Consider the following 27,232-nt stretch of genomic DNA (forward strand, 5'->3'; position numbering starts at 1 on the left):
ACTTCATACCATTTCTGAAATATTTATGTAAACAACATTTACCCACATGAATTCAACCTAGGGAAGGCTAGTCATTTTTTTCTGTTTGACAGTGCTTCCAGTTAACTCATCAATAGTAATATAGACAAGAAATTTAATTTTAGCATGTCTCGTTTTATAAGTGAAAGAACAAATCATTTGTGATTTTCTAGGAGCCTTCTCCTTATTTAGGATTTGATTTGGAGATGCCAAAATAAGAAAAGTTTTCAGGAGGTTTGAATACTTGATTTAGTAACTCATGGGTTGGGGCACCTGGGTGGCTCAGTTGGTTAAGCGTTTGCCTTTGGCTCAGGTCATGATCTCAGGGTGCTGGGATGGAGCCCCATGTCGAGCTCTCTGCTCAGCAGGGAGTCTGCTTCTCCCCCCCCCACCCCACCCTCTCTCTCTTCCTCTCCCAAATAAATAAATAAATAAATAAATCTTAAAAAAATAACTAATGGGTTACCGAAAACACACACACACACACACACAATACTTATCCACCTATTTATCAAAGTGGCAGCCAAATATTTTAAAAACAATGTGTTACAATGTTGTAAAGACTTTTAACTTTTTCAGAAGTGGGAAAACACTTCCTCTTATCTGAAATTATTTTGATAAAACAGAGAATCTTTGTCTTGTAGGCAGATAACTCAGAAGACAAAAATCTTTTACTATCTCTCATTAAGAGCAGGTCAAAAATATCCAAGACAATTTTGGCATTTTAACAGAGAGAAAACTAAATTTAGTTTTGTATCAGTATAATGTTTGATACTAAAGCTAAACTCATCAAACCGTAGCCAGCGCTGGCAAGGACAAATAAAATTTATTTCCTCCACAACTTTCTACAGCTTTCTATATGCATTCAGGTTTTATCTTACACTTAATTCTTTTCATTCTAGAACCAGTAATTTTACCTTAGCACAATATTACTCTCTTTTTCCTTAATGCATTCTTATATACTTTGCATACAAAGTTGTTCCACTCTGTATTATTTCTACTTTACTCCCATTAACACATATTTTTTTTAAAGATTTTATTTATTTATTTGAGAGAGAGAATGAGAGAGAGCACATGAGAGGGGGGAGGGTCAGAGGGAGAAGCAGACTCCCTGCCGAGCAGGGAGCCCGATGCGGGACTCGATCCAGGGACTCCAGGATCATGACCTGAGCCGAAGGCAGTCGCTTAACTAACTGAGCCACCCAGGCACCCCCATTAACACATATTAATTATAACTTTTTACAACAGTAACTTTTATTTCACAGAGAAAACTAAGAGTGGATGATAGTGAGCTGTCATATGGCAGTATTTTGTGGCAGACCAGCATAACTTATGAAATTGCATCTCAGAATATTTTATATCCATATACTCCCTTATCATGTAACTTCTCAAGGTGGCAAAAATAAGCACATTTATAAATAGACCCAAATACATAGAAAGCCTCTCTCTGTAAAATACACAATTAAGAGGCAAAAAGTATATAAAATTAAAATTATGCTTACTCTTTAATATTTCAGGGTTCCCTCTTACAAATGATCAAGGTATCTCATGAATATCCATTAATTTACTTAATTTAGCTTAAGTTTGAGATTTTAAGTTACCTAAAGACCTTGGAAATGATCATATTGACATACTAAAATATAATTGCTGAAATAAAGTTGTCAGAATAATGCTTTAATTTGGTTAAGCATAAATTTACATTTTTCAAATCTTAAACATCTAGTAGATATAATGCTAGCTTGCTCAAAGAGTAAGGCTGCCTAAGTGTAGGAAGAACATAGTCAAGCAGAATAAACTATATGATTATGTTTACTTGATGTTGATAAGTCAGAAGACAGCTGTTTTTGTAAACCAATAATATTTTTAAAATCCCTTCTTTGCCAAAGATTTCCCTAAATTATGTGAAGGTAAATTTTTAAAATATTTGAAATAGTTTCTGATAGAATGTTTTTTTGTTGTTGTTAAATATAGAAAGTATTGGAAGTTTAATTGTCTTATCTTGGGGAATTTTAGTAATATTCATTAATATAAGCATTTATTTATCTCTAAGCCAGTCAGGAATACCACTTCTTTTTTAAAGAGATTATGTAATTATATAATCACATTTGGTAACACCACACAGAAGTAGGGAAATACTATACAACTTACAGATACATAAATATACATGCAGACACAGAGGATTGTAGCTCAGAGAGGGCTGGAGAGACCATTGACTTAAAGTGTTGGCCATTTTCATGGGGGAAATACTCCCACTACGGCCAATTTTAAGCTACTCACATGATGTTGCTAGTTGCAGTGTGAGGAAGAGATGTATAAAGAGTCTCTCATGAGCTACTATAACCCAGTTCCAGAACACCAATTCTGCCTTTATTAAAAAAGTAAAAATAATTAGGTAAATTTGATCATTTTTCCTTTGATCAAATTTCCTTTCTTTTTCCCAGACTCTTGAGGAAAATATTCTAGCTTTGACTAACTGTAGGTATGTATTAATATTTGAAAAGACTGGTCATAATACAAAAATACTGAAGTTAAAAACAAGCAGACACTTTGGCTATAATGATGTGCCATTCTTATAATCATTCAAATTCCCAATTTTATAGACACAGAAAAGGAAGACAAGTAAAAGATAATTATAGAGGTCTTAAGAGAACTGATCAAGGATTAGCACATGCAAGTAATTTATAAGAATAAGGTCATAAATTAATTGAACAAGAAAGATAATTAAAAGAGAAGGATTATTTAAATTAGAAAGAAGAAAACAGTGAGTATATATTCCATATCTGACACAATCTTAGACTCCTTATACATTAAATGTTATTTTTAATGATATTACTTATATTTGTATAACCATGCACAATTTACATAACACTTCCACATACATTTTCTCTCTTAAGCAATTGTAACATTTTGTTTTTCTAGAAATGTATAAAAAGATGTGGAGCTATCAAATTATTTTACACAGCAAACATGACCCTGATGATACTAAAATCTAATTTGAAAAACAGAGAAAACAAAACCATAGGACAGTCTCACTTATGAATATAGATATGGAAGTATGAAAGAATTAGCATAAAATCCAGCATGCAAAGTGCAATATAAAATACTATTCAGTGTTTAACTCAGAAATATAGGGATAGTTCAACATAAATAAGTTTACTATTAATATTAGTATAATGCAATAGGAAAATAACAGAGTGCAGGGGAGTGTATTGACTCTGATATCAGGTTACCTGGATTTGTATCCTTGCTCCGCCATGTTGTTAAAAATTCACTTTTCCCTCTCGAAGCTTGTCATGGTCTTACTTCAGGAGTGTGTACTCACTTGCCCATCTGACATTGAGCTTGGTCATACAGCTTATTTTGTTCATGGATTGTAGGTGCCATGTAAGCTTTCTGAGGCATGACAGGTTGGCACCATCACTCCTGAAGGGACCAACCCTGCACCATGAAAACAGTGCGCTCAAGCCAGTGTCTCTTTTGCCTGGTCTCCTAAAATGAGACCCATGTGATGTAGATCTGAACTAAATCCTAAACTTAGTGTCCAGCTGGCTCAGTTTATCCCAGTGCAAATCCAATGAACAACAGCCAATCTGCAAAGCCCTGAGCATGAAATCTCTGTTGGTGTAAACCACTGATACATTTATGTTGTTTGTTATTTTGCATTGTACACAACCACTAATACACTAGCTCTGTGACCTTGGGAAAACTATTTAACATTTACACTTCAGTTTCCTCTTCTCTAAAAGGTAAAACATAGTATCTATATCACAGATTGTAGTGAAGATTAAATGAGGTAGTACATACGGAGTACTTAGAACATCATAGTAGATAGCAAATATTCAATAACTGTCAACATTTTTATTAGAAACTGAGGTATAATTTAATTTGATGCTTAAAAAATAAGATAACATTTTTTAAAGATTTTCTTTTTTTTAAAGATTTTCTTTCTTTCTTTCTTTCTTTCTTTCTTTCTTTCTCTCTCTCTCTCTCTCTCTCTTTCTTTCTTTCTTTCCTTCTTTCTTTCTTTTAGAAAGAGAGAGAGAGAGCACACAGTGGGAGAGGGAGAAGCAATTCCTCCTAAGCAGGCAGCCTCATGCAGGACTCTATCCCAGGACCCTGAGATCATGACCTGAGCCAAAGGCAGACGCTTAGTGGACTGAGCCACACAGGTGCCCAAAAATAAGATAACATTTGAAATTGCATTTATAAGTAGAAAGAGAACTTCTTCAACATGTTGAAAAATATCTTTTTAAAGGAAATAGCCAGTTATATGTTTTGTGAAATTATGCCTTATATAAAATATAGTATATATAGACCAGTCAAACATTAATTCCATTTAGTATTTAATTCCTAGAAAAATTATTGTCTGAGTAATTTTGTATACTTTCCTTTAAATGAAAACAAGAAATATATAACCTATATTTTTCTTCCTTTTTTGTTTCCTTTGTTGTTAGGAATCTCAAAACCAAATATACTATTCAGTTATAATCATCAAAACATTCCAATGTTTATTACATTTATTTTTCTCTTGCTAGTATTTTCTTAATTTTTAAGTGCCATGTTTTATTAAATTTATAATATTTTTATTTGTGGCTTATATATAATTCTTAGGGGATATTTTATTTTTTTATTTTATTTTTTTTAAAGATTTTATTTATTTATTTGAGAGAGCGAGAATGAGAGAGAGAGAGAGAGCATATGAGAGGGAGGAGGGTCAGAGGGAGAAGCAGACTCCCCGCTGAGCAGGAAGCCCGATGTGGGACTCGATCCTGGGACTCCAGGATCATGACCTGAGCCAAAGGCAGTCGCTCAACCAACTGAGCCACCCAGGTGCCCCTTAGGGGATATTTTAAACCTTGATTCTGTAAAAATAGCAGGAAATCCACTATAGTTGAAAAAGGTATTAGACATAACTGGATTCTATTCTTGGTTCCATAAATATATTATCGTGCATTCTGGGACAAATTGTTTAACTTTCCTGGGTTTCTTTGTCTACTTTTAATTGATAATAATTTTTTTCTAAGACACACAAATTGTTGAAGGGATCAAATGTTATCATAAGCCTGAAAACATTTTGAAAAATATGAACTTTGATCAAAATGTACAGGATTATTAATTAACCTAAATTGAGACCAAAGATGATGTTATTTAAATGTTCAAATTTCTATTTCCCCACAGATATCTCTGTTTCTGATAGAGTTCCAGAATTCTGCTTCCCAAAGGGACAGTGGTTTGTTTAATAATACGGTCTGCAACTAAATTTTAATTACATCTTTTCTCAAGGTGATATAAAACTTCCCTAGGTCCCCAAACAACACAGAGTGAAATATAGTAATACTCTATAATCAATAGTTCAGTTTTAGCAGGGTGAATAAATGTGAACATTATAAATCCTCAAATATTGTTTCAGGGTTAAATGTATGCATTTATGTAGGTTTCAAGTTGAAGACAGATATAAAGCCTATAAATAGTAAAAAATAATAATAATAATCATGATGTTTCTAATTACATGTATAATTGATCAGTAAATATAGGTTGATGCTTACAAATGTAGAATATATGCAGAATAAAAATGTACTTTCCAGAACTTATCACAGTGAAATGCTAAGTTGATCAACCTAAGTTTAATCTCGTAAAATATTCCTATTTTTTATAACTCTTTAAAACCCCTAGAGAGTAGGATTTACAAACTGAAATGTCCACAGAAGCCAGAGAAGTAAAATATGTGAGTAAAATTAGCAGGGTGGGGACCCTGGAAAATTGGAGACTATATGCCTTAGAAAAGTGAGTGGCAGGCATTTAGCTCCTCTAATTGTTGCTGAGAACAAACATAAATCTAAGATTTTAGATTAATTTTTCAAGAAAAGGAAAGATTGGGATTTTTATCTAAACCCTCTTGACTATAAAATATAGACAACAAATCTAATTATTTTTAAATCACTAAGCAACTCAAATCTGTTATACAGCCCAACAATTTTCAACCTCTGTCCTATATTATGTATTGCCTTTTGTTTTTTCTACTTCTCAATCTCTCCATTCTTTTATCAACATGACCTGGCTCCATGTTACCCACCCTCTACTAACAAAATCCTCAAATCTAGCTGTGTTATCCAAGAATCTAGCCCCAGGTAGAGGGTATGCTCATTCTTGATCATGTACCTTTGCTCATGGCATACATGAAGAAAATGGATGAGCCATTAGTTTTACCTTGTGTTAGCAATACTTTTTGAATGGTTAGTGGGAAAAATAGGACTATATATATTTTTTGAAATGGAGGCAATCAGAAGTGTGAGGAAGGGATTTCATCCCCTATCCTATCAAATTCCAGAGCCTGACATATTACCAAGAATAAGAAAGAGCTTTTGGTCATCTTCATTCATTTATTTAATCCAATTTGTTGAACTTACAGGTATTGGCAATGTGTTAGGTATTGGGTATAGGTATTTAGAGAAATCATTAAAAGGCATGGACTTTCATCTCATAGAGTTTACAATCTAGCAAAGAGAAAGATAATAGACAAATTGTTGTATAAATATCAATTTACTGGGATGCCTGGGTGGCTCAGTCGGTTAAGTGTTTGCCTTTGGCTCAGGTCATGATCTCAGGGTCCTAGGATTGAGTCCCGAATCGGGTTCCTTGCTCAACGGGGAGCCTGCTGCTCCCCCTGCTTGTGCTCTCACTCCTGCTCTCTCTCTCTGGCAAACAAATAAATAAAATCTTTCAAAAAAATATCAATTTACTTACAATTCTGAAAGCCACATAGGTGAAATATAGAGTGCTGTGAGAATATATAATAAGGTATTCAGCTAGATCAGGGGACCATGAAAGCTAACCTTTAATCTTGAACCTGCAGAATACATGGGAGTTAGCAAGGTAAAAAGAATAAATGTCAAGGTAGAGCACATAGCATGAATACGTTTTTACATTTTGTCCCAATTGCTTTATCATTTCCACCCCCACCACACACACACATTTTCTGAAACTTTTGAGCATCAGTTGAAGACATCATGCCCCTTTAACTACAAAATAACTCTATTTGCCATTTATTTTTGAAGACATAGTAGAAATGTATTTCTCATTATCAATTAGGAGTTAATTCTATTGGAAAATTCTCATTCATAATGGACTAGAATTTTAGCTTCTTTCAGGTGAAAAGAGAATACTACCTTCTAAATAGTTTCTGAACTCTTATAATTTTTTCACCTATATTTAACTTGGCAATATTTCTTAAGGAACCTGACTTTATTAGGTATTTTAAAAGTATATTATCTCTGCATCTCTCATATTTTGTCACTTTTCAGGATGTCATTACAGTGTGAATATCTGCCTAGAGTCTTGCAACATGGTTGTCCTGAGTGAATTTTATTACCTAATTACAATATTAAGTTCAAGTGTTCAAAAATAGATACAAAACAAACACAAATCACTTTTGTTAAGTACTTGATTTGCCTCATGGGAACAGAAGCACATGCGCATATACAAGAGTATCTAACTTAGCCAGGAGAATTCATCATTCTGAGTGCATCCTCATGTTTTAGAAGAAGGTCTTAGAACATTAGCATATAAATTATGAGATCAGTTAAGACAGATTCTCCTCATAATGATTTCGGTTAAATGTTAAGTCATAATGCTTTAAATTAAAATATTGAAGATATTAATTTCTATGTTTTTCATTTAAGACTAGTTTCATTCTAGTTCAGTATGTTCCAAGGAAAAAATATTTAAGGTGCGCATTGATTTTTTTCTGATACATTTCTTTAGTTATTATTTTCTGTTCAACTAGTCCAAATGGAGTAGAATAGGAGGGCTTCTACTCTATGGCACTAGGAAAAAACTATTTTTATTATTGCTGACCAAAATGAAGATGGAAGAAATGCTTTTGCATATCAGCTAATCTTGGTATCTACTTCCCAATGCTATGGTTAATTTAAAATAGGTTACAACATGTAACTCAACACTCTAGCATTATATTTCAACCCACAACTATGTTTTTAGCTAAAAATCTCTGTCTGCTTTGAATTTTAACTATTTTTAAAGTCACTTCAACATATCTCTCAAATTTATATGAGAAGTAGATGAGATATAAGATAAACACTACTTATGGGGAATGTTCTGTTAGGGTCTGAATTCAAGCTAGCCAGACAAAATCTCTGAGCTCTCTAACACAGTGATAAACTGATGTGAAACTTATATAAGAACAATGTTCTGGAAGTGCAGAAAGCTAGAAATGGGGTTGAATACGTGCCCTGTGCCTGCATTAGAATACCAATATATTTAGTTTATTCAAAATTAAATTTACTCAAAATTAAACTAACATATTCATTATGATAATAAGTAATGGATTTGAGTCACTCTAAAATGTGAAAGGCCATTTTAAAATGTATTGTGATTTGGGAAAGAAAAATGAAAAGCTTAGAGGAAATGCTATATTAGCACAGGGATATTTAAAGTAGAAGTAATGAGTTTCCGTTATATAATTTTAATGATATTTGTATTACCCAATAATGGATTTAGTCTTTATAATTAATAATAAAAAATAAAGTTCAGTGGGATTTAGTTCTGCCTTAGAACTAATATAGCTTAATTTCTTCTATGATACTATTTTTGTTTTCATAAAGCTAATACTTGATGTTCCCTAGGTTTGATTCTATTTTCTTATCCATTGACCTCTTTCTAATGTGAAGAAATTTTTTTCAGGTTTATGACACATGCTGTAAGTAAAAAGTTTGTTCACCAAAGAAAGTATGATGCTTTATAAAAATTCTTTTTTTTGCCAAAACATGATTACCTAAAATATGTACTTGAAAATGATATTTTCTGTCAGACTTAAGACAGAGAGAATGTGTCATAAAATAACCTACAACAGAATTCTGTTCCTAAACAATATCCAGTTAGAGCTAATTTAGCTGATATTTTAAAAGTGTTGTAAAATTTGTTTGAGGCATCTTTGTATATTAGTCCCCTGCTCAGCATGACCAAATGCTCTACTATACAAAGCATTATCCTTTCTTTCAACATGATTATATATGTATTTTCTTATGTTATTCTACCAGGGGTGCCATGATGTCGGAAGAGTATGTATCATTTCACAAATGTACACATATAAAACTTGTCCTCTGTACATAGCCATATTGCAGGCAATGAGGAACAGAACCAGTTCAAACACACTATCATTCAACTACACCTACCCAAAGAGTCATTTCCAGGTTCAAAGATTCACTGCAATAATTCTAAGAGATTAATAAAACCAAAGTCTGTTATAATATGTGGGTATAATTCCCTTGGGTTATTTGACTTGGACAAGTTAGAGAAAAGAAATTTCAGAAGAAACAATTGATGCAAAGACTGAGAGTTCATTAACAATAACAGACATTGATTGAGCTCTTATTTATGACAGGTACCATACAAGCCATTCCTAAACATATTATGTTCCTTACTTTTATATTTTGCTTAATGTATATAGGTTAATTTTACCAATGTTTCCTAAGATTTTAACACATTTGCTTTAACATTCATTTGTAGGAATAGGTACATTTCAGCAATATTAAAATTGTACCAATTATGTTCCCAATCTATTTCTTTAAGTCACAGTTTATTTATGTTTATTTTCCTCCAAATAACAAACTATTTTTTATTAGGAAATGTCCTAATCCACTGTTAGAACTTCAAAAGTACTGAGTCATTTAACTGAGAAAACTTGGCAGATTTTATTAACTCACTTGTCAAAAGACTTGAAATAGATCAAATTAAATAACCATCTTATGTCAAGTAGATTTCAAACAGTTCAACTGACCATAATAAGACAGTTGACCCTTGAGTAATGCAGGGGTTATGAGAGCCAACATCCACACAGTCAAAAATCTGAATATAATCTTGATTACCCCCAAATTTAACTATTAATATCCTACTTTTTTTTAAAGATTTTATTTTTATTTGCTAGAGAGAGAGAGTACACACATGAGAGAGAGTGAGTGTGAGTACAAGCAGGGGGAGCGGCAGGCAGAGGGAGAAGCAGATTTCCTGCTGACCAAGGAGCCCGATGTGGGACTCAATTCCAGGATCCTGGGATCATGACCCGAGCCGAAGGCAGCCGCCCAACCAAATGAGCCACCCAGGCGTCCCAATAGCCTACTGTTGACCAAAAGCATTACCAGTAACATAAACATTTGATTAATACTATTTTGCATGTTATATGTATTTCATACTGTATTATTACAATAATGTAAGCTAGAGAAGAGAAAATATTATTAAGAAAATCATATGGAAGGATGGGGGGAAAGATGGTGGAGGAGTAGGAGACCCTATTCCAACCAGTCCCTTGAATTGAGCTGGATATCCACCAGACCACTCTGAACACCCACAAAATCAGCCTGAGATGTAAGAAGATAGATCTGGATCTCTACAAGCAGAATATCCCAGGAGGTTGGTTTCAAGGTACAAAGCAGGGACCCGTGATTCCATGGGCAGATATCAGAAGATAAACAGAAGGTGGAGGGAGCCATGGGGATCCTGCACTGCCAGTGAGTGAAAACCTCCCTCGCTGGGGGCAAGGCACAGACTTGAGACCAGTAGCAGTGGGGAAAGGACTTTAGGGCAGCCCCCCGGACTGAAACCTGGAGCGGCGGGGCCATGTGTGTGAACTGAGGGTGGCTGGCAGTTTTAGAAGCACAAAGGGCAGAGACATGCCCCAGCCCTGACCTGGAGGCAGGACTGGGAGTGCTGCTGAGGGGCACACAACCCAGGACGCTGCAGTTTTTAGCAGCATAGACAGAAACAGAGATAGTGTGGCATGGAGAGCTCACTGAAGAACAGACTGAGATCTCTCTGTTCTGAGGCAGAGGGTTGAAAACAGTCTCTTCTGCTCTGACTCTAGGAAGAGATGTGGAAAGACACCAGGGAAAGCCGCCAAAGAACAAAAACCCCCCAAAAATGGTTTTCACTGAGCCCATCCCCCCCCACAGGGGGCAGGGCAACTTTGCCCAAACAAGGTTGCCTGAGTAACAGTGGGGCAGGACCATCCCCCAGAAGACAGGCTGGGAAAACAAGAGGCTGACAACCCTAAGGTTCCTATAAAAAGCAGAAACATTTACCAATGTTTCCTAAGATTTTAACACATTTGCTTTAACATCCATTTGTAGGATCTTGCTTGGGTTGCATCTTGCTTGGGGTGTGGTCAATAATTTGGACTCTGTACATTCCCTCAACCATCCCTCAACAGAATGACTAAGAGGACGAAACCCCAAAAGAGGAAAGACTCAAGAGACTGTGACTTCTGCCACAGATTTACAAATGGATACAGATATAACCAAGATGTTGGAAATGGACTTCAGGGTAGCAGTTATGAAGGCAATAGCTAGAATGGAGAAATTGATCAATGGTAACATAGAATCTCTAAGGGCAGAAATGAAAGCTGAACTGGCAGAATTTAAAAATGCTATCAATGAGATCCAATCTAATCTAGATACTCTAACAGCTAGAGTAAGTGAGGCAGAAGAACGAATTAGTGATCTAGAAGACCAATTAATAGAAAAGAATGAAAAAGAGGAGGCCGGGGAGAAACAACTCAAAATCCATGAAAACAGAATCAGAGAAATAAGTCACACCATGAAACATTCCAGTGTCAGAATTATTGGGATCCCTGAGGAGGTGGAGAGAGAGAAAGGACTAGTAGATATATTTGAGCAAATTATAGGTGAGAACTTCCCTAATCTGGGGAATGAAACAAACATTCGTGTCCTAGAGTGGAGAGGACTCCTCCCAAGGTCAAGGAAAACAGGCCAAGGCCCCAGCATGTAATAATAAAACTCGCAAATCTTAGAACCAAGGAAACCATCTTAAGGGCAGTTAGGGGGAAGACATTCCTTATGTACAAAGGGAGATACATCAGAATAACGTCAGACCTATCCACAGACACCTGGCAAGCCAGAAAGGGCTGGCAAGACATATTCATGGTATTAAATGAGAAGAACATGCAGCCAAGAATACTTTATCCAGCAAGGCTGTCATTTAGAATGGATGGAGACGATGCAGAGCTTCCACAACTGGCAGAGACTGAAAGAATATGTAACCATTAAGCCAGCCCTGCAAGAAATATTAAGTGGGGTTCTATAAAAGGAGAAAGACTCCAAGAGTGATATAGAACAGAAATTTACAGAGACAATCTATAGAAACAAGGACTCAAAGGCAACATGATGACAATAAATTCATATCTTTCAATAATCACTCTCAATGTGAATGGCCTAAATGCTTCCATAAAACAGCACAGGGTTGCAGATTGGATAAAAAGATAGGACCCATCCATATGCTGTCTACAAGAGACTCATTTTGAACCTAAAGGTACATCCAGACTGAAAGTGAGGGGATGGAGATCCAACTTCCATGCCAACGGACCTAAAAAGAAAGCTAGGGTAGCAATTCTTATATCAGACAAATGAGATTTTAAGCTAAAGACTGTAGTTAGAGACACAGAAGGACACTATATCATTCTTAAAGGGTGTATCCAACAAGAAGATCTAACAATTGTAAATACCTATGCCCCCAACATGGGAGCAGCCCTCTACATAAGCCAACTGTTAACCAAAATAAAGAGTCATATTGATAATAATATGTTAATTGTAGGAGACCTCAATACTCCACTCTCAGCAATAGACAGATCATCTAAGCAGAAAATCAACAAAGAAACAAGAGCCTTGAATGACACACTGGACCAGATGGACCTCATAGATATACACAGAACATTCCACCCTAAAACAACAGAATACTCATTCTTCTCGAGTGCACGCAGAACTTTCTCCAGAATAGACCACATACTGGGTCACAAATCAGATCTCAACTGATACCAAAAGATTGAGATTATTCCCTGCTTATTCTCAGACCATAATGCTTTAAACCTGGAACTGAATCACAAGAAAAAATTTGGCAGAAATTCAAACACTTGGAAGCTAAAGACCACTCTGCTCAAGAATGTTTGGGTCAACAGGAAATCAAAGAAGAACTTAAACAATTCATGGAAACCAATGAGAATGAAAACACATTGGTCCAAAACCTATGGGATACAGCAAAGGCGGTCCTAAGGGGGAAATACATAGCCATCCAAGCCTCACTTAAAAAAATAGAAAAATCCTGAATTCACCAACTAACTTTACACCTTAAAGAACTGGAGAAAAAGCAACATACAATGCCTAAGCCACACGTTAGAAGAGAAATAATTAAGATTAGAGCAGACAACAATGATTTAGAAACCAGAAACACAGTAGATCAACTCAATGAAACTAGAAGCTGGTTCTTTGAAAGAATTAATAAGATCAATAAACCACTGGCCAGACTTACCAAAAGAAAAGAAAAAGGACCCAAATTAATAAAATTATGAATGAAAGGGAAGAGATCATGACTAACACCAAGGAAATAGAAACAATTATTAGAAATTGTTAACAACTATATGCCAATAAATTAAGCAACGTGGAAGAAATGGATGCCTTCCTGGAAACCTATAAACTACCAAGACTGAAACAGGAAGAAATTAACAACCTGAATAGGCCAATAACCAGCAATGAGATTGAAGCAGAGATCAAAAACCTCCGAAAAAACAAGACTCCAGGGCCTGATGGATTCCATGGGGAATTCTACCAAACATTCAAAGAAGAAATAATACTTATTGTCCTGAAGCTGTTTCAAAAAATAAAAACAGAAGGAAAGTTTTCAGACTCATTCTATGAGGCCAGCATTACCTTAATCCCCAAACCAGGCAAAGACCTCATCAAAAAGGAGAATTTCAGACTGATATCCCTGATGAATATGGATTCCAAAATTCTCAACAAAATCCTAGCTAATAGGATCTAACAAAACATTAAAAGGATCATCCACCACTACCAAGTGGGATTTATCCCCGGGATGCAAGGGTGGTTCAACATTCGCAAACAATTCAATGTGATAGAACACATTAAGAAGAGGAGAGAGAAGAACCATATGGTCCTCTCAATTGATGAAGAAAAAGCATTTGACAAAATACAGCATCCTTTCCTGATTAAAACTCTCCAGAGTATAGGGATAGAGGGAACATTCCTCAAGTTCATAAAATCCATCTATGAAAGACACACAGTGAATATCATCCTCAATGGGGAAAAGCTGAGAGCCTTTCCCTTAAGATCAGGAACATGTCAAGGTTGCCCACTCTCACCACTATTGTTCAACATAGTACTAGAAGTCCTAGCAACAGGAATCAGACAACAAAAAGAAATAAAATGTATTCAAATTGGCAGAGAAGTCAAACTCTCACTCTTCGCAGATGACATGATACTTTATGTGGAAAATTCAAAAGACTCCACCCCCAAATTATTAGAACTCATACAGCAATTCAGTAATGTGGCAGGATACAAAATCAACGGACAGAAATCAGTTGCTTTCTTATACACTAACAATGCAACTGTAGAAAGAGAAATTAGAGAATCAATTCCATTTACAATAGCATCAAAAACCATAAGATACTTTGGAATAAACCTAACCAAAGAGGTAAAGGATCTATACTCTAGGAACTACAGAACACTCATGAAAGAAATTGAAGAAGGCATAAAAAGATGGAAAAATATTCCATGCTCATGGATCAGAAGAAAAAACATTGTTAAAATGTCTATGCTGCCAAGAGCAATCTATACCTTCAATGCCATCCAGATCAGGATTCCAATGACATTTTTCAAAGTGCTGGAACAAACAATCCTAAAATTTGTATGGAATCAGAAAAGACCCTGAATCACCATGGAGTGCTGAAAAAGAAAAACAAAGCTGGGGGCATCACTTTGCTTGATTTTAAGCTATATTACAAAGCCATGATCAACAAGACAGCATGGTACTGGCACAAAAACAGACATATAGACCAATGGAACAGAATAGAGAGCCCAGATATGGACCCTCAACTCTATGGTCAAATAATCTTCGACAAAGCAAGAAAAAATATGTAATGGAAAAAAGACAATCCCTTCAATAAATGGTGCTAGGAAAATTGGACAGCTATATACAGAAGAATGAAACTCGACCATTCTCTAACACCATACACAAAGATAAACTCAAAATGAATGAAAAACCTCAATGTGAGACAGGAATCCATCAAAATCCTAAAGGAGAACAAAGGCAGTAACCTCTTTGACATCGGCCACAGCAACTTCTTTCAAGATACAACTCCAAAGGCAAGTGAAACAAAAGCAAAAATGAACTTTTGAGACTTAAGATAAAAAGCTTCTGCACAGCAAAGGAAACAGTCAAAAAAACAAAGAGGCAGCCCACAGAATGGGAGAAGATATTTGCAAATGACACTACAGACAAAGGGCTGGTATCTAAGATCTGTAAAGAACTTCTCAAACTCAACACCCAAAAAACAAATAATCAAGTCAAAAATGGGCAGAAGACATGAACAGATGCTTCTCCAAAGAAGACATACAAATGGCTAACAGACACATGAAAAAATGTTCATCATCAGTAGCCATCAGGGAAATTCAAGTCAAAACCGCATTGAGATACCACCTTACACCAGTTAGAATGGCAAAAATTGACAAGGCAAGAAACAACAAATGTTGGAGAGGTTGTGGAGAAAGGGGAAACTTCTTACACTTTTGGTGAGAATGCAAGTTGGTACAGCCACTTTGGAGAACAGTGTGGAGGTTCCTCAAAAAATTAAAAATAGAGCTACCCTATGACCCAGCAATTGCACTACTGGGTACTTACCCCAAAGACACAGATGTAGTGAAAAGAAGGGCCATATGCACCCCAATGTTCATAGCAGCAATGTCCGCAATAGCCAAACTGTGGAAAGAGCTGAGATGCCCTTTAATGGATGAATGGATAAAGAAGATGTGGTCCATATATACAATGGAATATTACTCAGCCATCAGAAAGGATGAATACCCAACTTTTACATCAACATGGATGGGACTGGAGGAGATTATGCTAAGTGAAATAAGTCAAGCGGAGAAAGTCAATTATCATAGGGTTTCACTTATTTGTGGAACATAAGGAATAGTATGGAGGACATTAGGAGAAGGAAGGGAAAAATGAAGGGGGTGAAATCAGAGGGGGAGATGAACCATGAGAGACTATGGACTCTGAGAAGCAAACTGAGGGTTTTAGAGGGTAGGGGTGTTGGGGGATGGGTCAGCCCGGTGATGGGTATTAAGGACGGCACATATTGCATGGAGCCCTGGGTGTTATACGAAAACAATGAATCATGGAACGCTACATAAAAAACTAATGATGTACTGTATGGTGACTAACAACAATAAAATTAAATTAAATTAAATTTAAAAAATCATATGGAAGAGAAAATACATTTACAGTACTGGACTGTATTTATCAAAAATAAATCCACATATAAGAGGACACCTGCAGTTCAAACCCATTTTGTTCAAGAAGCAACTGTATTAAGCAATCTAATTACACAAAGCAAATGGTGATGCACAAAGCCCACACTCCTGGGTTTTATAATATAAACTATCTTTTAAAAATAAAACAATTAGGGGTGCCTGGGTGGCTCAGTCGTTAAGCGTCTGCCTTCGGCTCAGGTCATGATCCCAGAGTCCTGGGATCGAGCCCCGCGTGGGGCTCTCTGCTCAGCGGGAAGCCTGCTTCTCCCTCTCCCACTCCCCCTGCTGTGTTCCCCCTCTAGCTGTGTCTCTGTCAAATAAATAAATAAAATCTTTAAAAAATAAACAAATAAAAAAAATAAAACAATTATGAAACTTTATAAATCATATAATTTCTTACTATTTGGACCAGTTTTATAATAAAATTTATTTCAAAGCTATTTACACTAATCATTGGCATAGCATCATAAAGATATTTACTAGAAATACATTATCCGATTTCCATAAAAAGTTTATAGCAGTAATTTTCATACCGATATTAAATTTAGAATCACCCATAGAGAGTTTCTAAATTTCCTTTCCGAAGACCCACCCAAGTCCAACTCAGAGAATATCTTTGGGGATAGTACCCAGCAAAGATATTGGTTAAATCTCCCCAGGTGATTCTAAAGTTTAAGAACCACTGGTCTACCAAAGCAAACTACCATCTGGGGAAGAAAGAAACTACAAGGATACAACAATGCTTGGTCTACTTTGTAAAGTGATTCCTCCAAGTAAAAATTGGAGCATTTCCCTCCAAAAGAGCCTGATAATTACCCTCTAAAGTATAATATGGAATCAAGTATTTTCCTAATCTTTGCTTTAATACCCCATTCCACAAGCACTTTGCATAAGAGTTGTTAGTTAAAAAGAGAGAAGGGGGAAAGTAAATTGTCAAAATAGGTATTACATTGATGCATTATTTAGATGAGATTATTGATAAAATTGCCATTAGACTAACACAATGAAGATAACTTTTCATGAGTTGCATATAGGAGCCCAGTTAATATACTTTGAGACGTGAACAAACTTTCCCTGTGCCTACTTATCTCACCTGTTGCCCTAAAATAATTGCCTTCAGAATCAGTAGTAAATAGATAACAAAAGTTGGAATATTCAAATCTAAAATATTAAAATATAAGAATAAAATAATAAATACAAAAGGAAAAAAAGGCATAGACAAACTCTTCATATCACAAAATAAATGAAAGAGCCCTAAGTTAACAGAAAACATGAGTCCTACCTACCATCTCTTTGCTTTGGCACATTACAAATTATTTGAACTTACTTCATTGTTTTTGTGTTTTCTATAGTGATTTATTAAAACTAAAGAATCCTGAAGATTCTAAGGCACCACAAAAGTCGAGGGGTAAGTCTGATAAATGTCAGTGCTATTCACTTCTAGATCCTTACATCACAGAGCCAAACATATAAGAGCTCTATATGCATGAAGTTGTGGAGAAACTGGTACCCTCACACATTGTTGCTAAGATTATAAAGTGATGCATCCATCCACTTTGGAAAAAAATTTGGTAGTTCCTCAAAATATTAAATATAAAGTTACCATATGATTTAAAATTTTCATTCCCAGGAAAATACCCAAAATAAATGAAAACATAGGTCTACATAAACACTTGTATATCAATGTCCACACAGCATTATACATTAGAGCCAAAAAATGGAACAATTCAAATGTCTATCAAGTGATGATAGATAAACATTCAGTGGAGTCTATGCAATGGAAATTTGTTTGACAATCAAAAGGAATGAAATACCTACTGTGACATGGATGAACCTTGAAAATACTATGCTAAATGAAAGAAGTCAATCATAAATGTCCAGAATAGGCAAATCTATAGAGACAGAAATTAGACTATTGATTATCTAGGGCAGGTCACAGGGTAGGAAAGAATGAGGAGTGATTGCTAGTGGGTCCTTACATCACTCCTCTGCAGGCGATATGAATGTTCCAAAATTAGATGATAGTGATGATTGTACAACTCTGGAAATACATTGAAAGCCACTGAATTGTATATTTTAGGTGGATAAATTGGATGTGTGGTATATGAAGTATAATTCAATAAGTCTGTTTTTTTAAAAAACTTAATATGTGCTATTAGACTGACTGATGGACTTGGCTTCCAAAAAGGCACACAATGGGTGCCTGGGTGGTTCAGTCGGTTAAGTGTGAGACTCTTGATTTCCGCTCAGGTCATGGTCTCAGGGTTCTGGGATCAAGCACTACATGGACTCTTTACTCAGCATGGAGTCTGCTTGAGATTCCCTCTCTCCCTCTCCCCACCCCTCGCTCTTGCTGTCACACTCTAAAATAAATAAATAAATCTTAAAAAAAAAAAAAAAAGCACATGAAAACAAGAGAGCTCCTTGGGGATGAAGCCAATGTGTCCAGGATCTAGGGATGGATTAGGGGCAAATTGCCATTGAAAATTTCTCCAAAAGTAATGCCTCCCAAAATGATCAAGAGAACAGTTATTATGAAACTAATGGAGACAATCTTACATTATCTGCTTCTCAAGCTTTTAAAAGCTATTCCTATCAATAAAAATTAGAAGTCTGTGTCTAATATTTGTCCATATGCTTGAAATACAATTCTTTCTCCCAAAATAAATATGTTGGAAGATAACTGCTTCTATCTACTTTTGAATTCTGTTCTAGTTCCATCTCTCACACCCATTACCACAGATGAAAATGGGTTAAAGTTGTAGGAAGTGTTGTATTCTAAAGAAAAAGGAGGCACTTTTTTTTACATTTCTTATGTAAATGTACATTTACATTTTTATATAAGCCTTTTACATTTATATATACATTTGCAAAACCCAGAAGAATGGACTCTGGTTTGATTGAAAACCCCAGAGAAGTATCTGTATCTCCTTTATGAATTAAATTCCTGAATCAAATGATCTCCTCCCCTGATGTTCACGTGTCCCATCTGCAAAATGGTCATCTTATAGGTGGGATTGTGATATGAACAAAATGACCTAATATGTGAAAACTATAATTTGTATTTCAGGAAAAAAAAAAAAGAAATATTTCACTGTACCACAAGTATGTCGAGTACATTCTCTATATACTTTAACTAGCACTGAATATGTTAATTAAACTATGTTAAGGAGATTTTTCTCTTCAGTGTAAGTTTTAAGAAAAGATCAATGTCATATGTAGCATAGAGGGCATAGGTCATGATCCTGGCTTCTTTTTGGATGTTGCCTTGCACTGTCTCACACTGGCTTTTCTAACCATATCTAGTCAATAAGTCCTATAGCTTTAACATGGACTTCCTCATTCTCTTTCTAGCCCCATTGCTGCTTTCTCACTAAATCTATTTTTATCTCTCTTTAGACTCTTCAGACATTCCCTTGGTTTTGTTTTCTTTTGTTGTGTTTTGTTCCTTATAACTTAGAATATAATTTGTAAAATGAAATATCTCACATATGGAAGTAGGCTCACTGCTATAACTAGTAGGCTCCTACCCCTCTTTCCAATATCATAGTCACAGCAAAAGTTAATTTCTTGATCACAACAGCCATGAGGCCAGCTCATGGCAGCCTTCCTCCATGTATTCATTCAGGACCCAGCTGGCTGGGTCTCTGTCATCTTCTACAGGTGGCCTCACAACAACACTGGATCACCTGATGGAGGGAAGGGTATAGAAAGAAAGGTTTGGAATGTCTTTATGTTAGGCCTGGGAAAATGGCCCATCACTTCCACTCACATTCCTCTGGCTAAAAGTAAGTTAGTTGAGCGCATACAAGTGGAAAGGAACATGGAGAATTAGTATTGCTTTGCACTCAGGAAGAGGAGGAAAATATAGATTTTGGTTATTGGGTAGAAATTTCTGCCATTTTCCAAATATCATTCCTCTAAGTGAAAGCTATTATAAATAACAAGGCTGAGATAAAACAGTTAGACATGGATAAAGCAGGGGTGAGAGAGCTCAGATATAGGGTTTTTTTGTAAAGTGATGGTCATCCATGATGGAAGACGATGAGCCCATCAGTAATATTAGTAGGTATAGAAATCAGGGAATATCTATGTTGGTGGGAAAAGTACTCTTACACCAAATTCTGAGAAGCAAAAAAGCATAGCTACTGAGACATGCTTTGTTTTTGTTTTGTAGAAATCTTTCACTGTATTAATAGAAGTTGAATAAAAATTGTAAAGAAACTTGGGGAGCTATCCTAGCCCCTCCCCCTTTTCCCAAAGATCCCACTTGCTAGTAGTCTATTGAAGAAAATTCAACAAAATACAGTAGGAGTTTTTTTTTTTAAAGAATAAACACAACATCTATACAAATATCCTATAAGAAGAAAAATAGCAATAAAACTTAACTGAAAAGTAAAAATGCAAAGAAAAATGCCATCTCAAAGTGACAAAAATTGTTAACACAACATTAGAAATTAGATAAAAGTATTAAGAAAAATAAAGAGAATCTGTGTAATCATATTTAAAAATAAAATGGTAAAATTTAAGAGAGTTAAACCTATTGACAAAATTTAGGTGAAAAGGACACAAGCTAATTTGTTGTTTTGCCTCTTGCTCATATCAGAGAGCCATTAAAATTTGTCTGAAAATGAAGATTGAATGTATTATACAGAATTATATGTATAAAGGTAACTGCTATACTAAAAATACAAACATTCCTAAATATAAGAGTTACAAACATGAAACATATGAAAGTGTTTAGAATCATTTATAAGAGGCACACAAATTCCGAGTGCTTTGAGATATTTTTTATGAACTCAGATGAGCCAATATTTAAAATTAATTGCATGTTCCATCACTAAGGCTATTAGAATATAATAGGTTCTCTTTTACATTGCTTCTGAGAGTGCAAAAGTGGTATAAATGCTAGGGAAGGTAATTTATTTATCATCTAAAATCTATTATGATTATAAAAAATTCATTTTTGGTCCAACAATTCCATTTCTTGGACCCTATCCTATTGGCTTCTTGCATACATATAAAATGTCATGTGCACAGTGCTCCTCACTGAAGTAGTGATTATAATAAAGATTAGAAACAACCCAAATGCTCATCATTTGGTTCCTTACAAACTATAGAAATGATCCCTGAAAGTATAGTCTTCATTTGGTTCCTTACAAAGGGACTTGTTAAATAAAGTGTTATCCAGGGCGCCTGGGTGGCTCAGTTGGTTAAGCGACTGCCTTCGGCTCAGGTCATGATCCTGGAGTCCTGGGATCGAGTCCCGCATCGGGCTCCCTGCTCGGCAGGGAGTCTGCTTCTCCCTCTGACCCTCCTCTCTCTCATGTGCTCTCTCTCTCTCATTCTCTCTCTCAAATAAATAAATAAAATCTTTAAAAAAAAAAAGTGTTATCCACACAGTGAAATACAATACAGATGTGGAAAAGAATGGGAGAGATCTAGCCTATAAATATAGAAATATTGTCAATTTAAGAAAAAGAAGAAAAGATCAATTGGGGATAGATAAAATTTGGGCATATGGAGATTGAGAATAATAAGGCTTATCTATGTGTTTCTTTTTCTACTGTTTAAATTTTAAGTTGGTTGAATGTATTATCCATTCAATTAATGATATACTTACTATATATATATACATATATATGTATGTATATATATGTATATATATATATATATATAAAGCACCTACAAATGGTTAGTATATGCCATAAATACAGCAATGAATCAGAGACAGGCACAGGGCTGCTCTGGATTTCAGGATGCTTAAATTTTAGTCAGAAAATCTGGCATATAAAACTGGTCTTTTATAATCTTGATTTTTTTTTTCTACTGCTAATTAACATAATTTTAAGTTCATGTAATACATATGTCCCATAGTTCTCCTATTGGGCTGCTAGTCTAATTTTTTTTAAAGATTTTATTTATTTATTTGAGAGAGAGAGACAGCGAGAGAGGGAACACAAGCAGGCGGAGTGGGAGAGGGAGAAGCAGGCTTCCCGACGAGCTGGGTTCCCAATGCGGAGCTCGATCCCAGGACCCTGGGATCATGACCTGAGCTGAAGGCAGATCCTTAAGGACTGATTAAAGAAACCATACACAACCGTACATAACAACATAAGACTTAATCATTCTGCAGAGACTGAAGACTTCCAAGCAGTATTTTGAGAGTTTGTTCCCAAAATAAAGGCTATAAAGGTTTCCAAAGTATGCTTTATGAGGTTAAATAAAATTTTGTAGAAATTTGAAAAGGAGATGATTTCTAGTTATCAGTTAGAAAACGAAATCTGTAATAAGAAAAACACACTTGAGCACCAATTGAAGCGTCAAACCCTAGAGACAATTTTCATCTACCAGTTTGATTTTAACGAAGTCAGAACTACTGATGTGATCTCTAAAACATTATTACAGGACACAATTAGTGCACAGAATTCCACCCTCATTTTCTATTGAGCAGAAAATACTATAAGGGGGAGTAATCCATACTGGAAAATATTACACTGATCTATTATTCAGGGAAACTCTCATGTCATTTGATTAGATGAAAAGATAATATTCATCCTTTTCCTTTACAAGGAAAAAGCAGAAGATGTATGAACTGGTATGTTTTATATTTTAACTAGGAATATATCTTAAAATGAATATACAAAGAAACCTCTCATGTATGCAGAAAATCAGATTTGTAATAAAATGAGTAACTAAATAGGAAAGTCACTCAAATGAGAAAATAGAAATTTCCCAGTACCTTGAATGGTTCCTGTGGAACAACTTACTCTCCTGATTACACCATTTTCCTAAAATATATATAATTACTTTTTCCTGCTATAAACATTATATTAGTTAAGTCTCACTGCATTTTTATTATTTTCCTGCATTTTTATTATTTTCCTAATAATTATATTTAGATATGCTTTAATGCATACAAGCTATAGCTATTAATGCATATTAGCTATAGCTAATCCATTTTCAATATTGTATAGTATTCCACTATATAAATAAACCTCAAAGTTCTTACCACATTATATATAGTATATTTAAAAAAGTAAATAAACATTAGTATTTTTTACATATTTGTACTGTTATGAATAATGCTTAAAGGAAATGTTTTATATACTTAGGGATAGAATGGTAAGTGCTAGGTTATATTTTATCTTTATAATAATTGCTTTAACATTTATTTTTTTCTTATATTAATGCAGCTTCTCCAGTTCTCTCTGTTTAATGTTTTCCTTGTAGTTTTTTTTTTAATTTTTATCAACAACTAGATTATTCAATAATGATGTCAAACCGAAACAGATTATTCATCACCAACACACCTATCCTTACAGAAAACCAAAAGCAGAAGGAAAATGATCCTAGATATAATCAAAGAAATAGAGGAAGGAAAGAGGAGTTTGAGAAAGAGCAAATAGACATTAGTATCTGGTATAAGAAATAATACTATATTGACTTACTAGGTTAAAGTGTATATAGAATTTAAAAATATTTTATTATGAAAACAATCATGAAAGTTATAGAAAATATGAATGGAATTAAATATATCTAATTCTCGTGGCACCTGGGTGGCTCAGTCGTTAAGTGTCTGCCTTCAGCTCAGGTCATGATCCCAGGGTCCTGGGATCGAGCCCCGCATGGGCTCCCTGCTCCTGCTTCTCCCTCTCCTATTCCCCCTGCTTGTGTTCTCTCTCTCACTGTGTCTCTCTCTATCAAATAAATAAACAAAATCTTTAAAAAAATAAAAAAAATAAGTATATCTAATTCTCTATCATTATTGGAGGAGGGCAAAGAGAAATAATTTGTGTTAGACCTTAATATGATAATGACACATGCCCAAATCTCTACTGTGGTCCTCCACAATATAACCTTTTCTGGGGCACCTGGGCGGCTCAGATGGTTAAGCATCTGCCTTCGACTCCGGTCATCACCTTCAGGTCCTGGGATCAAGTTCCATTCTAGCTCCCGGCTTAGTGGGGAGTCTGCTTCTCCCTCTCCCTCTGCCTCTCCCCCTCCTTGGCTCTCTCTCTCTCTCAAATGAATAAATAAAATCTTTAAAAAAATTTTAAAAATTAAAAAAAACATTTTATGATGACACAAATGTTATATATTTGCACTGTTCAGTACTATTGCCTAGACACAAAGAGCACTGGAAATGTAGTTTGTGTGCCAATTTTAAATTTTATTCAATTCTAACAATTCAATTTTAACCACACCCATGTAACTAGAAGCTATCACAGTGCATAGCAAAGCTCTAGGGTAATAATTTAAATAAGAGAAAATTTAATAACTAATTAGTTAATACAGAAAAAATGGTCAAAAACAAATATTTAAACCAGAAACATAAGAAAGTAGAGAAGTATTATTGAAAATGAATTTTTTGAGAGAAATTTTTGTTTGTTTCTGTCAGTTACCTTGGCATTGTTTTAAATTAAAATATTGTTATGAAGTTTTTGTGAAAATATAAGTTTGAATTTCATTCTAAAGTCATGGGACATCCATGGTTATGAATTCTCAGTGGAAATATATAACTTTTCCTCCTTCTCGAGTGCCATCTTTGAGATAGGAAAGTCTCTTAATGTTGTGTTTTTCTCAGCAGGATTTACTTCTATATCACCCCTTACATTGCAGCTAGAGCCTCTGAATTTTCTATGAAGTGCTCCACTTGGGTTGTATCTAAGACGTTGTCTCTTACCTACAATCCTTAATTCAGTGCTTGCATTTTCTGACTCAAGATTTGGCAGACATCTGCAGTGGTAAAGTCATCTTTGGCACTAGCTAGCTCATAAAATGTCTGGTTTCACCTTTTCTTTGATTCTGAATTTCATCCCAGTTCAGGGATGCATTTTTATTACTTTCCTAATTACTCAGAATATTAGCTATTTTGATTTGGACAGATTTCTAGTTTCCCTACCACATCATGCTGTCACAAAATATAGGGTGATATGTTCTCTGTGACATTTTAGCCGATGTGACAACTGTTTATTCTTGGCTTTATCCTTTATCACTAACTGTGCTATTTTGAAATTGTAAAATTCTACATTATTACTACTGAAAGAAAAAATACTTATTCTGAAAATAATATAAAATTTACGTCTTATATTTCCCATTTTCTAATAAGCACATTGTGAGAACAAGAGGGTAGGTCTAAATGACATCAAGTAACCTAGTTCTCAAGACTTCTAAAATGTATAATAACTCCAGTGTTATGTTTCTCCCCCAAAAGGAAAACAGAAATAGAAGGTAAATTAAAAAAAAAAAAAAAAACTTATGAGATACCAAGGTCTAATGGACAAAGGACTAAATTACTTAGTAGGAATATTGAGGGTTTTTGGTTTGGTTTGGTTGTTTTGTTTTCGGTTGCTTTGGCCTTCTTATGGACCTTTTGCGACGTGAGCTAATTCCTCAATGACTCCATTTTGCCATGATAGAAATAAGATGTGTATACTCAGATAGTCTAACAATCACAAAACTCAATCAATCAATCAATCAATCAGAAGCCAAGCCAATCTTTCACTCACTGTACCTAATCTCTCTTTCCCAATAGAGAAACAGTATTTGTAACCTTCTTCTGTTCTCCCCTGGTAGGATAAGTAGGTTATTTTTACCTGTTGCATTGAAGAATTTCAAACTTGTGCCTTAAAGCTACCTCTAGATTATGGCCTAACCACCTCTGGTAGTAGTAAGACATATTAAATAGATTATCCTCATGATATTTGAATAATAGAAATAAAACTATTAAAAGATTCTTAAAAAAATGTACAATGCTTTTTGAAAGAGCAATTTGCAACCAAGAAAGCAACAAACTATTGAGAGCATAAAATCAGTTATCACTTCCTATGAACCAAATTCATAATAGTAGTATATGCCTGACTATATAAACCTTAATACTTAGGCATTTAGATTTACAGAATACTCTAATAGATTCATTATCAAGCATCTACAAGCATCTACTATTTTGTCTTTTTTCCTACAATTTTATTGTTATTCCTACACTTAACTTCAATCACAGAATCAGTGAGTTTTGCAAAGTAAAGTAGTTGTTGAAGGAAATCCTGTGCATACATAAAATAGCAGACTAGAGAGACAACTTTCAACTATCAAGCTTTGTGGCATAGACATGTTTAGCTACCTTCCCTGGCTTCCATTTCCTTATGATGTAAAGACATAGAACTAATGACTGTTAATACTTAGAATGCACCTTATACATAAGAAGTATTGGATCAAAGTCTCTATTATGGAAAGAATATAGACTATGCAGTCTAAAAGTACTGAATTTATATTCTGGCTATTTGGTCTTGTCTAGATAACTGTGGTTTTCTCAACAATACATGGAAAGCTTATACTTCCCTAACAGGTCTGTAGTGAGAAAGAAGTGGCATATGTAAAGTTTCTAGCACTGTTCTTCACATAGATAACCAATAAATATTACCTCTTCTTCTTCCTCTACTTTTTTCCCAACCCATATCAAAAAATTCTGTCTTCATTGACAAAATAACTGAGACCCAGTGAAGCCCTTTGATTTCCCCAGATTTAGGACCTACTTGCAAGTGACTGTCACTTGGCATTGTAGGTTCTTCACTCTTGCCAAGACACAAGTTGTTATACACTATTTGACAGTAATCATACATTATCCTGAATGTGCTGCTAGCACATTCACTCATCTCTGCATTTTGAATGGACTCTCCTCAGTCTCCACTTATCCCAGTTCAACATATTTTACTAGTTTGTATGGAGTCTTTGGAATCAAATCTGTTCCACTTTCTTTTTTGATTGTAGAAAAAAGAAGAGAAAGCTGGCAAAAGATGGAAGGATTTTTTTTTCACATTTTTTCAAGGCAGCTTATCTCATTTTTACCTTACAACCTTTAAGAT

The sequence above is a fragment of the Neomonachus schauinslandi genome, chromosome 2 (genome assembly GCF_002201575.2).
Source record: "Neomonachus schauinslandi chromosome 2, ASM220157v2, whole genome shotgun sequence".
Classification (NCBI taxonomy): Eukaryota; Metazoa; Chordata; class Mammalia; order Carnivora; family Phocidae; genus Neomonachus; species Neomonachus schauinslandi.